The following is a 12,346-nucleotide window of genomic DNA, read 5'->3' as shown; positions in this document are numbered from 1 at the left end:
ATTGCCATAATTGTTTGTTGAAGTATATTGAAATGATCTTAAACCCTAAACCCTATCCTTTTCACCATCCAAGTTAAAATAAAATAAAAAGAATTTAAATAAGAAAAGGGCCTATGTGCCTATGGCTACTTTTGTAAAACTTTACCCTAGGCCTTTCTACTTGGTTTAGAGGATTGGAAAACCTTCATAAACCTTACCTAGTACTTATCAAACCAAATCCAAGGTGAAACCAAAGAAAATAAAAAGAAAATAAAAATGCCATAGAGGCATATGAGAGTAAATAGCAAATTTGTGAAATTGAGGATCTTGACCCTAAGACTTGTTGTGAATAGTTGGATCACTCCTCTATACCATGCCAACACTCAACCACATCAAATGGGTCAATAAAAATCAAATTAAAGATCCAATACAACATATGCATAGAGGTATATGTGGCACTTGGCCATTTTACCAAATCTTGCCCTATGACCACTTACTCTACCCAAATGGTGTGAAACCATCTCTAAACCTAATCTCACACTAAATGGACCCTAAACCATGCCCAAGTAAAGCAAGGGGAACAAAATAGAAGATTAAGAAAAATGGGAATTTCACCTCTTATATGCTTATGGACATTTTGCAACACCTTGATCTAGGTCAATTTGGTTTTAACCATTAGTTGTAGAATGTTAATAAACACTTAATAACACTTTTTGAATCAAAAAAACTCAAATCAAATCAAATTTGGAACCAAATTATGCTCACATAAGATAATGGTCAAATCTGCCCATTTTAACATGACACCTACTTTAAGCCCTTTTATCAAGAGATTCTTAAACTAGACCACCTCAACTCTTTGCACCTCATCCAATACCACATCAAGGAGAACAACTTTGCTCAAATACACCCCTGCAAATTCTTGCTAGATTTCAAATGAGGATCAAGCAAAGTAGCAACCTTGACACAAAAACAAGATCATACACTTTTTGGATTTTTACAAACCAGCACCATTTTGCTCACAACCACCACCACTATGCTTCAAATAATATATGAATCCAACCCAACAAAATTCACTGAGAATTTCCAAAATTATTTTCTTTCGGCCATATCATCAAACACCTGGTGTGCAACAATCCACCAACTCCATACTCCCTTTTATCCAACATGTTTAAGCCTCCACCATCCAGCCTATGTCACCACCAGCTCCTCCTTACACCCAGGGAACAAAGCCAAGCATCAGAGACCTTTGTGCATGCATGAAAACCTCAAGGACAAGTCCATGCCGGCCATCATGACACTCACCATGCCCAATCCCTCTCCAACCCTCTCTGGTCATGCTCACCGTGTCTACTAGCTCACCCTCACTCCCCTACACCTGCCTGTACCCTCCCTGACCAGAGACAAGCATGCCATCGACCAGAACGAGACGTGCCCCGACGTGATCACCACGCCCAGAGCACGCCAGTACATGCCACGGCCATCACAGTGCACCTGCTAGCCCTCGTCACCCTGACCTCCTCTCGCCCCCTTTCTTTCTCCTACACGATCACCAGGACCACGGCCACCTCGTAGACACGCTCGTTTGCCCTCGCACGCCCTGTCACCGTCGCCATCGTCACCGATCTTCCGCCAGTACACCGCACGGACATGACGTCACCAGCCTGCTCCTGTCCATCCCCGTCCTCGCCACAAAGCGCGCTAGCACCGCCTCGACGTCGCCCACAGTGCGCAACCACCCCGCTGACCTCTCGCGCCCTCTAGCCTCGTTGTCATCACTCACCTGCCGGCACCCCCACGGCCTCGCCTCGACCCTATAAATAGAGGCCACTCCAGCCCTCATTCTTCACACCAAGCTTCGTCCCTCACCTCACAACCTCCCCTCGAGCAGCGCCGCCGCCCAATTTCCACCGTAGCCCATCAATTGCTTGCCGGAGCTCCGCCGGTACCCCTGCAACCTCGCCGGCAATTGGAGGCACCATTGGTGCTGCTGCGACCACCGTCTGCCTCGCTGTCGTCTCCGCCGTCGATCGTCCGCCTCGCCGACCCCGCTAGACGCCGGTAACCCTCCTCCCTGGACCCTCCTAGCCGCCGGCTAGGGTTCGTGCTCGTCGGAGCTCGTCCCCGACGAGGATGATCTCTGGACCGCACGATCTCCTCCTAATCCAACGGCCCACCATTCACGTACCGGTTCGCTTGTTTAAGTGGCGCTGACATATGGGACCAACCTGTCAGGCGGCCCGCTGCGCACCAGAGTGAAGCTGGGCCGGCCCATTTCTCTTCCCGCGCCCGTTTAAATTCAAATTTGGTTTAAATTTATTTCTGTGAAATTGCTCTCAGATGCTTTGCTAAATATTTAATATCTCCCAATCTACTCGGCCAAATTTGATAAATTTTATATATTTGGAAAGCCTGTGAAACTATCTATCCAACCCAATTGGATTCAAATCAAAATAAGTTGTAGAACTTGAATAGTAAAAAGAACAAGACATAGAGTTTTCAGAATTCAAATAAATTTATAAAATCAACCTTAATGAATTTTGAAGTAAATCCAATTGCTACGATTCACATTTTCAATACTCTAATTGTTGATGTAAAAATATGGCATAGTTGCTTCACATGATCATGGGCTAGAATCAAAAATTGGCTATGTAGTCAATACTAGCCCATTTAAATCATTTCAAATTTAGGATTTTAAATCTATGAGGTGTAGCACCTCATTTAAATCATATTTCCAAGTAATGTGAAGTAATGTGGTGACCCTTGTTGCATGGTCTCATACTTGCCTACTTGAGGATCTTAAATCAATAAAGTAATTGAAATGGCATGAGATGATGAATCTCATTTAAATCTTTTTCCCCAAATGATAAATATGAGGTGATGACTTTGGTCAACATGGTCTCATCCTTCTTATTTGAGGAAATTAAATTTTAACAATGTTCCAATAAGATAAGTTTACTTTCAAATAAAATAAATAGAAAACCCTAGTGAGTATTAACTCATGTAAACCTCAGCTAGTGAAATCTATTTCTCCAAATCAAATAAAGAAAACCCTAGCTTAATATTAAGTAATATTAGGTGATGATATTAGATCATCTTGAGTGAGCCATTAAGGCTACTTAGGCTCATTAAGTATTGATTGGTGTTTGTATCCTCGTATTCGTTTATAGACGCTACTACCGGAGACTATCAGGAGGAGGAGGTCTTCTACCAAGAGGAAGGAGAAGAGAACTTTGATCACTACCCCAACCAAGGCAAGCTAATATTCTTGCAAGTTACCCAAGTGCAAAGCTCTACAAGAGCAAGGCACCATTACATCTTACCTTATGCTTAATGATCCTATCCCAAGTTTTTACCTTACAAGTTTTTACTTTGGTGTATCAAAGTTTATTTTTGATTCATGATTTACTTGGTCTAGATATGGAATAGTACAAGAGCATCACACTTAGCCTAGAAAGCTATAAGCTAGTTAGCACCCCTCATGACTAGTTGCTAGTGCTAAAACTAAAAGTGATTACTTTAGATGGGAACTTGTGAAAACCAATGACTTTGAAAACCTTGGAATGATGAGTCATTCTATTGAAAGAGGTTGAAGGTGAATATGACTGGTAAATGACTTGGTGAAACTTACCAAAAACTGATGGTTGGGTTCGGATGCGATACCATTCCAATTCTTGAGTACCCCCACAATACCTGATTATGGGTAAAGGCTTAACTGGAAGTTTATGTGCTTTAGTATGTGTTCCCTCTAAACAAGCGTCATCGGGGTTATGCCGAGGGCTGCCTCCACAAAGAAATGTGAATAATATGAAATGACGTGAAATGAGGTGAATGTCTGGCCCAAGCCCTGTGCAGTTCCCAGGCTGACGGTTTGTCTTCACTAGGAGGCCAAGCTCATGGGGAGAGGCGCCTATACTAGGGTATGTAAGTGAAAGGTTATGGTTGGTAGTCCGCACACGGAGTGTGATAAATCAGGGCCAGTTAACCCTGACGGATTATTGCAAATGTTGTGGCAAAAGTGTGCGACCTCTGCAGAGTGTAAAACTATTCGAATAGCCGCATCCGCGGTCATGGACAATTGGAAAGGCCATACTGTTCCGTCATCAGAACTTTTCCAAAATATGAATGGTGACTTGTGACTTATGACTTGAAAGTGAAATGTGACTTTGACTTTGAATCACAACTGAGTTGTGGGAATGACACTAATGTTCCCATTTGAGTTAAGTTAGGCAAATGAAGAGTCTTTGTTTACTACATGCCTATGAAATAAAACTGGCTTTATGCAAATGAACATAGAGATTAGAACCCCATTGATATAGTTGATGGTACTTACATTAGTATTAGTTTGCGAGTACTTTAAAGTACTCATGGCTGTGTCCCTGGCTATTCAAATGGCCAGACTATGAAGAGGAGTATCAGAACCAGGAAGAAGGACAGCAGGACGTCTACGACAACTAGGACCACTCCCGACGTCAACAGTTGCCTGTGGAACAGATGGACCGCAAGCGCTACTTCGCTTCCGCTATGTGTTTTGTAATATGATCCTTAGATCAACTGTGTTGTATTAAGACTGGATCATGTGATCCTTTATTGTAAGACGATTATGGTATGTAATGAATGATGTGTTGTGATATCAATCTATTATGTCTCGCAAAAACAATATTCCTGGGATTGCGAGGTATGGCATAATAGGCATCTGGACTTAAAAATCCGGGTGTTGACACATGTATCCCCGTGAGCACACCGGGTTCACCTCTGAGGCCACAACCAAGTTTGCCGGTGACATGTATGCGGCCATCCTTGAATCCAAGGCATATTATGAACGCGCGAAGCTCCGTTCCACAGTCATCCTTGAGTGGTTGTAACGAGTTCATGGGTGAGGACTCCGGCTTTATGAGGTGCTTAAGTTTGAACTATTTATGTTGCTTAATTTGAAACTATGTCTGTTGCTAAGATTTGTCGTTTAGAGCTTTTCCCTTAGGTTATGTGTTCAACTATGTTTTTTATTGAATATTGTGTTAATTTATTTTAATTTTGTTGTAGTTGTTTCATCCTTCTTTGATGAATTTATAATTTGGATTAAACCATATGAGAAGAGGAGAGACAACAATATGGGTACGCTGTTTTGTACAAGTGGTAACTATATATAGTAGAACAAATAAAAATAGTTACATCTGACTTAGTTCTTCACTCTAGAAAATGCAAATCAATCACAAACTAATTGGAAAGTGCAAACTTGATATCACAAACTAATTGTTCTTCAGACATAACTTCACAAATTTACAAACTACTACAACAACCTAATTCACTCTAGAAAGCTTGACCAAGCTAGTTGCAACAATAGTGGATGATCTCAACAACGTTAAGACCATTGTACTCCTGCGTTGGCTCTACCTTGATTAGAAGAACTGATTCTTGGCCAATGTTAGCTGCATCAGTGAAGTCAGTCCAACCTTGCTGAAAGCAGACATGTCCATACAGTCCACAAAATCTTCATCTTCTCCTTCTAGGCGTTGTCCATCCCTGGACAGAAGTGTTGTGCCAAAAGGTGGGTACCTGTTGCCATCCACAGCCTCAGTAGGCATGTACTGCATGATACCAACAACAAAACCAACTTTTGCTCACAAGTTGGTGTCCTTCATGCGAAATTGGAATATGTTGAGCAATGAGACATGGAACAAGGCATTCATGCCTGGGAATGAGATATATTGTGTGATATTCGATCCAGCCCATCTTCGTCGATATTGACGAATTCTGCCTACAAATGAATAGAACAAATTAGTATAGTGGCTAGGACAACAACAAAAAATTCGTAGCTGTCATCTAATCAGCAACAAAAACAATTTCACCTGCATGTAACGCTTCTCCGTGGAGAGGAAGTGTTTAACAAATTCAACTGTTTCATCCAGATCATTTGGGACGATAAAATCTACAGACAAAGACTGCATGTTGCGGACAAACAGAGTCGTGCTGGTAGGGATAATTCTCCAGAGGATAACGGTACATATATCAAGAAAATAACAAAAATGTTAATTTCAGGAAGAAGAAGATGGCAGTTCTACCTGATGAGCGGGCGGTATGCCTCCAATATGAAGATCGCAAGTTTTGAGAGCCACGTAGCCCAGCAATATCAGTTTTGGTGCGCTGGCAACCTTGATTGATATTGGACTCGCTGGACCAAATACGATCAATATCTCAAGGCAAGGTGCATGTAGAATGACCAGCTCCTCAAGCACATCATCAAAAATGAGAAAATGGTTCATCGTCCTACTCGACACCGGCATGAAAGACACACATTGGATATTCGGCGAGACGATGCGGAAGATTTTGAAACCGTAGATCCCCTAAAGCCGAAGGTCCTTGAGAGTAGTACAGCCGGCGAGCATGTGTTGGATAGCCGCCTCCGAGATGAATATGTCATAGAGCTCGAGCAGCTTGAGTCGAGGGAAAGAAAGGTTGGGGTTGTCTAATTGACAGTGCCAAAGGCGGAGGATGCACAGCGTTGGCGGGAAGCGGAGCATGGACTATGGCACAGAGCGCGCCCCGCTTATTCTACCATGGAACGTGAGGTCCTTGAGGCGATCTAGGGCGCTGGATCGGAACCATTTGCCGAACTTGGTGCTGAGGTTACGTTTGGTGCTTAAGAGGCCGATGGATAGGCTTCTGGTGGGGCCAGGGTGTGCGGTGAGGATCTTGGAGGCTGCGACGAGGGCTTTCCTTGTTGGAGACGTTGTGGTCGACGGTGAGGTCGAGTTGAACGGAGCACCAAAGGTGGCGCCGCCGGTTTGAGAGGATGTGTCAACACCCGGATTTTTAAGTCCAGATGCCTATTATGCCATACATCGCAATCCCAGGAAGATTGTTTTTGTGAGACATAACAGTTGGATATCATAGAGTCATCATTCATTACAACACCATAATAGTCTTACAACAAAAAGGATCACATGATCCAGTCTCATTACAACACTTGATCTAAGGATCAATACATAACACATAGCGGAAGCGAAGTTGTAGTAGTCCATCTAATCCACAGGCAACGCTTGACGTTAGGAGAAGCTCCTAGTTATCATAGACGTCCTGCTGTCTGTCCTCCTGATACTGCTGCTCTTCTCCATAGTCTGGCCATTTGAATAGCCAGGGACACAGCCGTGAGTACTTTCAAGTACTCGCAAACTAATACTAGTGTAAGCACTAACAGTTTTAGTGAGAGTGTTCTAAGCTCTAGGTTATTTGCATAAAGCCAGTTTTATTTCATAAGCATTTAGTAAACAAAGACACTTCAATTGCCTAACTTAACTCAAGTGGGAACATTAGTGTCATTCCCAAAACTCTGTTGTGATTCAAATCAAAGTCACCCTTTTCAAGTTCAAATCACAAGTCACCTTTTGGAAAAGTTCTGATGACGGAACAGTATGGCCTTTCTAACTGTTCATGACCGCGGATGCGGCTATTCGAATAGGTTTACACTCTGCAGAGGTTGCACACTTGTGCCACAACATTTGATTACATCCGTCAGGGATAACCCTGAATAATCATAACTCAGTATGCGGATCATCAACCATTAACCTTTCACTTACACATCCTAGTATAGGCACCTCTCCCCATGAGCTTGGCCTCCCAGTAATAACCAACTGCTATCCTGGGAACTGCACAGGGCTTGGGTAGGACATTCAACTCTTTTCATGTCATTTCACTTTCAACGGAGGCAGCCTCGGCATAACCTCTATGACGCTTGTTCAGAGGGAACCCATACTAAGACACATAAATTTCCAGCTAAAGCCTTACCCATAATCAGGTATTGTGGGGGTACTCAAGAATTGGAATGGTATCGCATCCGAACCCAATCATCAGTTTTCATCAAAACCACCATTTCATCCAAGTCACATTCACCTTCAAAATCTTTCAATAGAATGACTCATCATTCCAATGTTTTCAAATTCAAAAGTTTCACATGTTCCCAGCTAGAGTAGTCACTTTTAGTTTAGCACTAGCAACTAGTCATGAGGGGTGCTAACTAGCTTGTAGCTATCTAGGCTAAATTTGATACTCTTGTAGTACTCTATACTTAGACCAAAGTTAACTATAAAAGGAAGCTTTGATAATCAAAGTAAAAGCCTTGTGAGATAAAAACTGGGACTTGGAAAGTAAAACACAAAGTAGTATGGTAGTGTTGCCTTGCTCAAGTAGAGCCTGCACTTGGGTAACTTGCAAGAGTATAGCTTGCCTTGAGTGGTACAGTGGTCAAAGTGCTCTTCTTCTTCTTCAAAGTAGACCTCCTCCTCCTGGTATTCTTCGGTACTAGCGTCTATAAACGAATATGAAGTATACAATCACCAAACCAATCTTAAGGGCTAGACTAATCACACAAGTGGTTCACACAAGCTATTCTAGCATCACAACTTTATCACAATGGGGTTTGACTTTGGGTTTAATAAACTTGTAAGAGAAATAATTTCCTCTCATTTAATCTTATTAAGATTTAATCTCCTCCAATAATAGGGTATGAACACATGGTGACCAAGGTCAACACTTCACCCTTATCACTTGAGAAAAAGGATTTAAATGAGATAGTAAACCTCATGCATTTTAACTACTAGTATTGCATCAATTTAATGTCTCTAAGTAATTCACTATGAGATGCTATAGACCAAAGTCAACACTTCATATTGAATTGCTTAGGACCATGATTTAAATGAGAGAGAACCTCTCATACTATTTAAGAAATAATTTTGGATCATTTTAAATGGACTAGAAATAGCTACATAGCCATTATTTTGCTCTTGCCCATGATCATACAAACAACTATGTGATCTTTTTACATAAACATGTAGAGTATGTGAAATGTGATTTATGAGAGTTGGAATCAACTCAAAATCACTTATGGTTGATTTTTAATAAATGTTTGAATTTGCAAAAGGCCCTGCCTTGTTATTTTCACCACATTAATTCTACAAAGGTGCTAGGGCTGAGACCAGTGAGGTTGGTTAGAGCTTTTCACAAGCTTTCCAACAATACCAAATTCACAAAATTTGGCCCAGTAGATCTCCGTAGATTTAAATTTGAAGTTGGAACTAGTATTGAATTTGAAATAAAACTGAAAATCACAATTTGAATTCGTGGGCTTGGCGGGAACAGCCTAACGGGCCAAAGGGGGGAAAAAGAACTGGGCCGGCCCAGCTACGCATCCAGCGCGAGTGGGCTGCCTGACAAATTGGGCTCCACCTGTCAGCGTGACTTAAACGCCGAAACGGTAAGCTCTTTTCTGGGACGCACGATTAGATCGTGATCCAACGGCTCACGCTCGTCGTCATCGACGGCGAGACGCGAGCGTACTGGCGGCGCAGGGAGGGGGTCGGAGAGCTCACCGGAGATCCGGCGATCATCGGTGAGGTGCGCAGCGATGTTGTGGAGGACGACGGCTCGCCTGGTACCGGTGGCGTCGCTGGAGGTGGCGCCAATCTTCTCCTCCTTCTGCAGTGGATCCACGGGCTCCGGCGGTGAAATTGGAGGGCGACGGTGGCTAATGTGGCGGTGGAGATGGTCGAGGAGAGGTTCTGAGGGGAGGGGATGCTGGTGGTGTGAAGATTTGAGAGAGGGGAGGCCTCCTTTTATAGCGGCGGGGCGAGGCCGTGGTGCTGCGGTGAGGACATCCATGGCGATGTGTCTACAGGGGCGCGGCGTGCTGGGCGATGACGCAGCGGGGTTGGCGATGTCCTGGCGAGCATGACGCGCGTGATTGCACAGAAAATGGTGCACTGACACGGGCAGGAACGTGACGCGGGCTCGCAGTACCGTGGCGGAAGTGGTCGACGGTGACGACGGCGACCGTCCTCCCCGGTGCGATTGGGCGTGTCTGGGAGGGAGCTGGTATATGGGCGCGTGCGTGTGCGAGAGAAGGGAGAGTGGCGAGGTCAGCAGCGATGGGACGAGGCAGTGCTCTGGCGCACTCTGCGTCGCCACCATGCGCGCGCTGGCGTCACTGTGGGACTTGGGCACGTCCTGGCCTGGCTGCTGCCTTGCTCTCCTTGGCCAGGGGAGGTGTCCAACGTGTTCAGGGGAGAGAGGGAAAGGTTGCTGACAAGGTTGTGCACGGTGGAAATGAGTAGAGAGAGGAATGGCATGGTGAGGTGATGCCATGCCACGACATGGCTTTGTTTTGTCAAAATCTCCAAAGGACAAGGGGTACCAAGGCCTGGCTTTGCTTGCTGGGTGGAAGAGAGAGCTAATGCTGACCAGGGCTTGATGGTTTAGGCTATGATCTGCTGGGTATTAGAGTGAGAGGAGTTGGCAGAATTGTGCACCTAAGGTGCTCGACCAAATGGCCGCATGAAGTAAATTTTGGAATTTTGCAATGATTTTTGGTGGAGTTGATTCAAATAATGTTTGGCACACAATGGTGGTGGTGGTGTGCAAAATGGAGTTGGTTTGTGAAATTTCAAAAAGGGCACAATCTTAAATCTGATTTGATGTCCCTACTTTGCTTGATGATATTGAGAAAGAATTTGCAGGGGTGTGCTTTACCAAAGTTGTTCCCCTTGATGAGGTCTTGGCTGAGGTGCAAAGAGTGGGGAGGTTTTAGTTTAGAAAACTCTTAATCCAGGGGCTCAAAGTGGGCATCATGAGATAAATGGCAGTTTTGACCATTATCTTATGTGATCTCATTTTGAATTCAAATTTGATTTGATTTGAGTTTCTTTGATTCAAATGGTGTTCTTAAGTGTTTAGTAACATGCTCCATCCAATGGCACAAACCATTTTGGCCTAGGTTGTGATTTGACAAAAATGGCCATAAGCACATGTATGTGTTGATTTGGATTTTTCTCATTTCTTTTTCTTTCTCTCTTATGGATCATAGGATCATATGCTAGGGTTTTAGCATCATTGGTGAGCACCCAAGCAATCATCATGGTAATAACACAAGAATTGAGAATGAGCACTATGCATAGCACATATTCAAAATAAAAGTTTTTGTAAATCCTAAATTTTGAAATTTGGAAACCACCTTTCTCATTGATTTGAAATTTGGGATGTTACAAACCCTTCCTGTTGTGGGTATACTTCATGGGTGTACCATCGACAGTGCCTAGATCCGGCAAGCCCGGGTGGCCCACAGACGGTGATGAGGCATGTGGCCCATCGGGCGGCCCAGTTGCTGTTGATCATGAAGGAAGAAGTCCAGCCCAGGATCAGCAGGCCGGATCCGTACCGACCTTAGGAGTAACCCGGATCCATGGAGGCCCATGAGGAACCCGGATCCAGTACGACGTGTATGGAAGGCGGATCCGTGACGTGCACGGCAAGATATTGTACCGTAGCTAGGCTATCTGTAATCCGGCTAGGACTCTCCATGTAAACCCTAGATCCTTGCGCCTTTATAAGCCGGATCCCGGGACCCCTAGAGGGACAACCACAACTCATTGTAACAACGCGAAAGCGCCCAGATAATTCCAGACAAGCAGCAGTAGGCCCTGTCATCGTGCAGGTGTTCCGAAGCTGGGTAACTCGCGTACCACCGTCCCGAGAGCACTCCGCCCTATGGCCCCTACTTCTTCTCCCCCTCGTGAGGATCCCTCCTCCGGGGTACCGTCGATTAGGCAACGACAGTTGGCGCCCACCGTGGGGCTGTGGCGTGCGGAGGCCGGAACCGGGAGGGTTCCGCCATGGGAAGCTACGACGACACCATCGCTGTGGGACGCGTCCTTTACGCCGGGAATCTGCCGATCGTCCCTCCGGATGAGTGCTGGATTCCGGCTAGGACAAACCCCGTCAAGCTCTCCATCGTCCCAATTGGCGGCATACACATCTTCATCGGGGAAACCGTCGATTCCGACGGAAACCCGCTGGTAAGTAACGCAGACGCGACCGCCGCAGAGCTGGACGCTGTCGCGAAGATCCGATCTAAGACGCAGGAGCTTCCCAAGGAAGATTCCGCCTTGGATCTGGAAATTTCAAAGCCCACCCAATCCGCCCCTGAGCAGGAAACAAAGGTGGAAGACCAATGCAGATCCACCTGGGTCTCCCAAGTGTTAGAAAAGCAGAGGTGCCACTTCGTACACTTCTTGGCCCATACCGCCGGAACCGCCCCTCAAGAAGACGGAGCTGGTCCTGAGCAGGAAGAGGCACCGGAACACAACGCGGATCCAGATCAGGCTGAGCTTGTCGGAGAGAGCGAGACTCCGGTTGAAGAGTCGATTTTGGGCAACCTGAGCCCAATTTCCGGAGATACCCCCTCCATGGAGTCTGATGACTTCGTTCGCAAGATAAGGGAATACGGATACAGTGATCAGCCTGAAGTCGACTCCGCCCAGCCTAAGCAGGTTCTCGCAACGATAGCAGCGCAGGGACAAACTGGATCTGAAGAACCAACCAG

Source organism: Lolium perenne, chromosome 4, assembly GCF_019359855.2.
Source record: "Lolium perenne isolate Kyuss_39 chromosome 4, Kyuss_2.0, whole genome shotgun sequence".
Taxonomy (NCBI): domain Eukaryota; kingdom Viridiplantae; phylum Streptophyta; class Magnoliopsida; order Poales; family Poaceae; genus Lolium; species Lolium perenne.
This window is presented reverse-complemented; position numbering follows the sequence as displayed.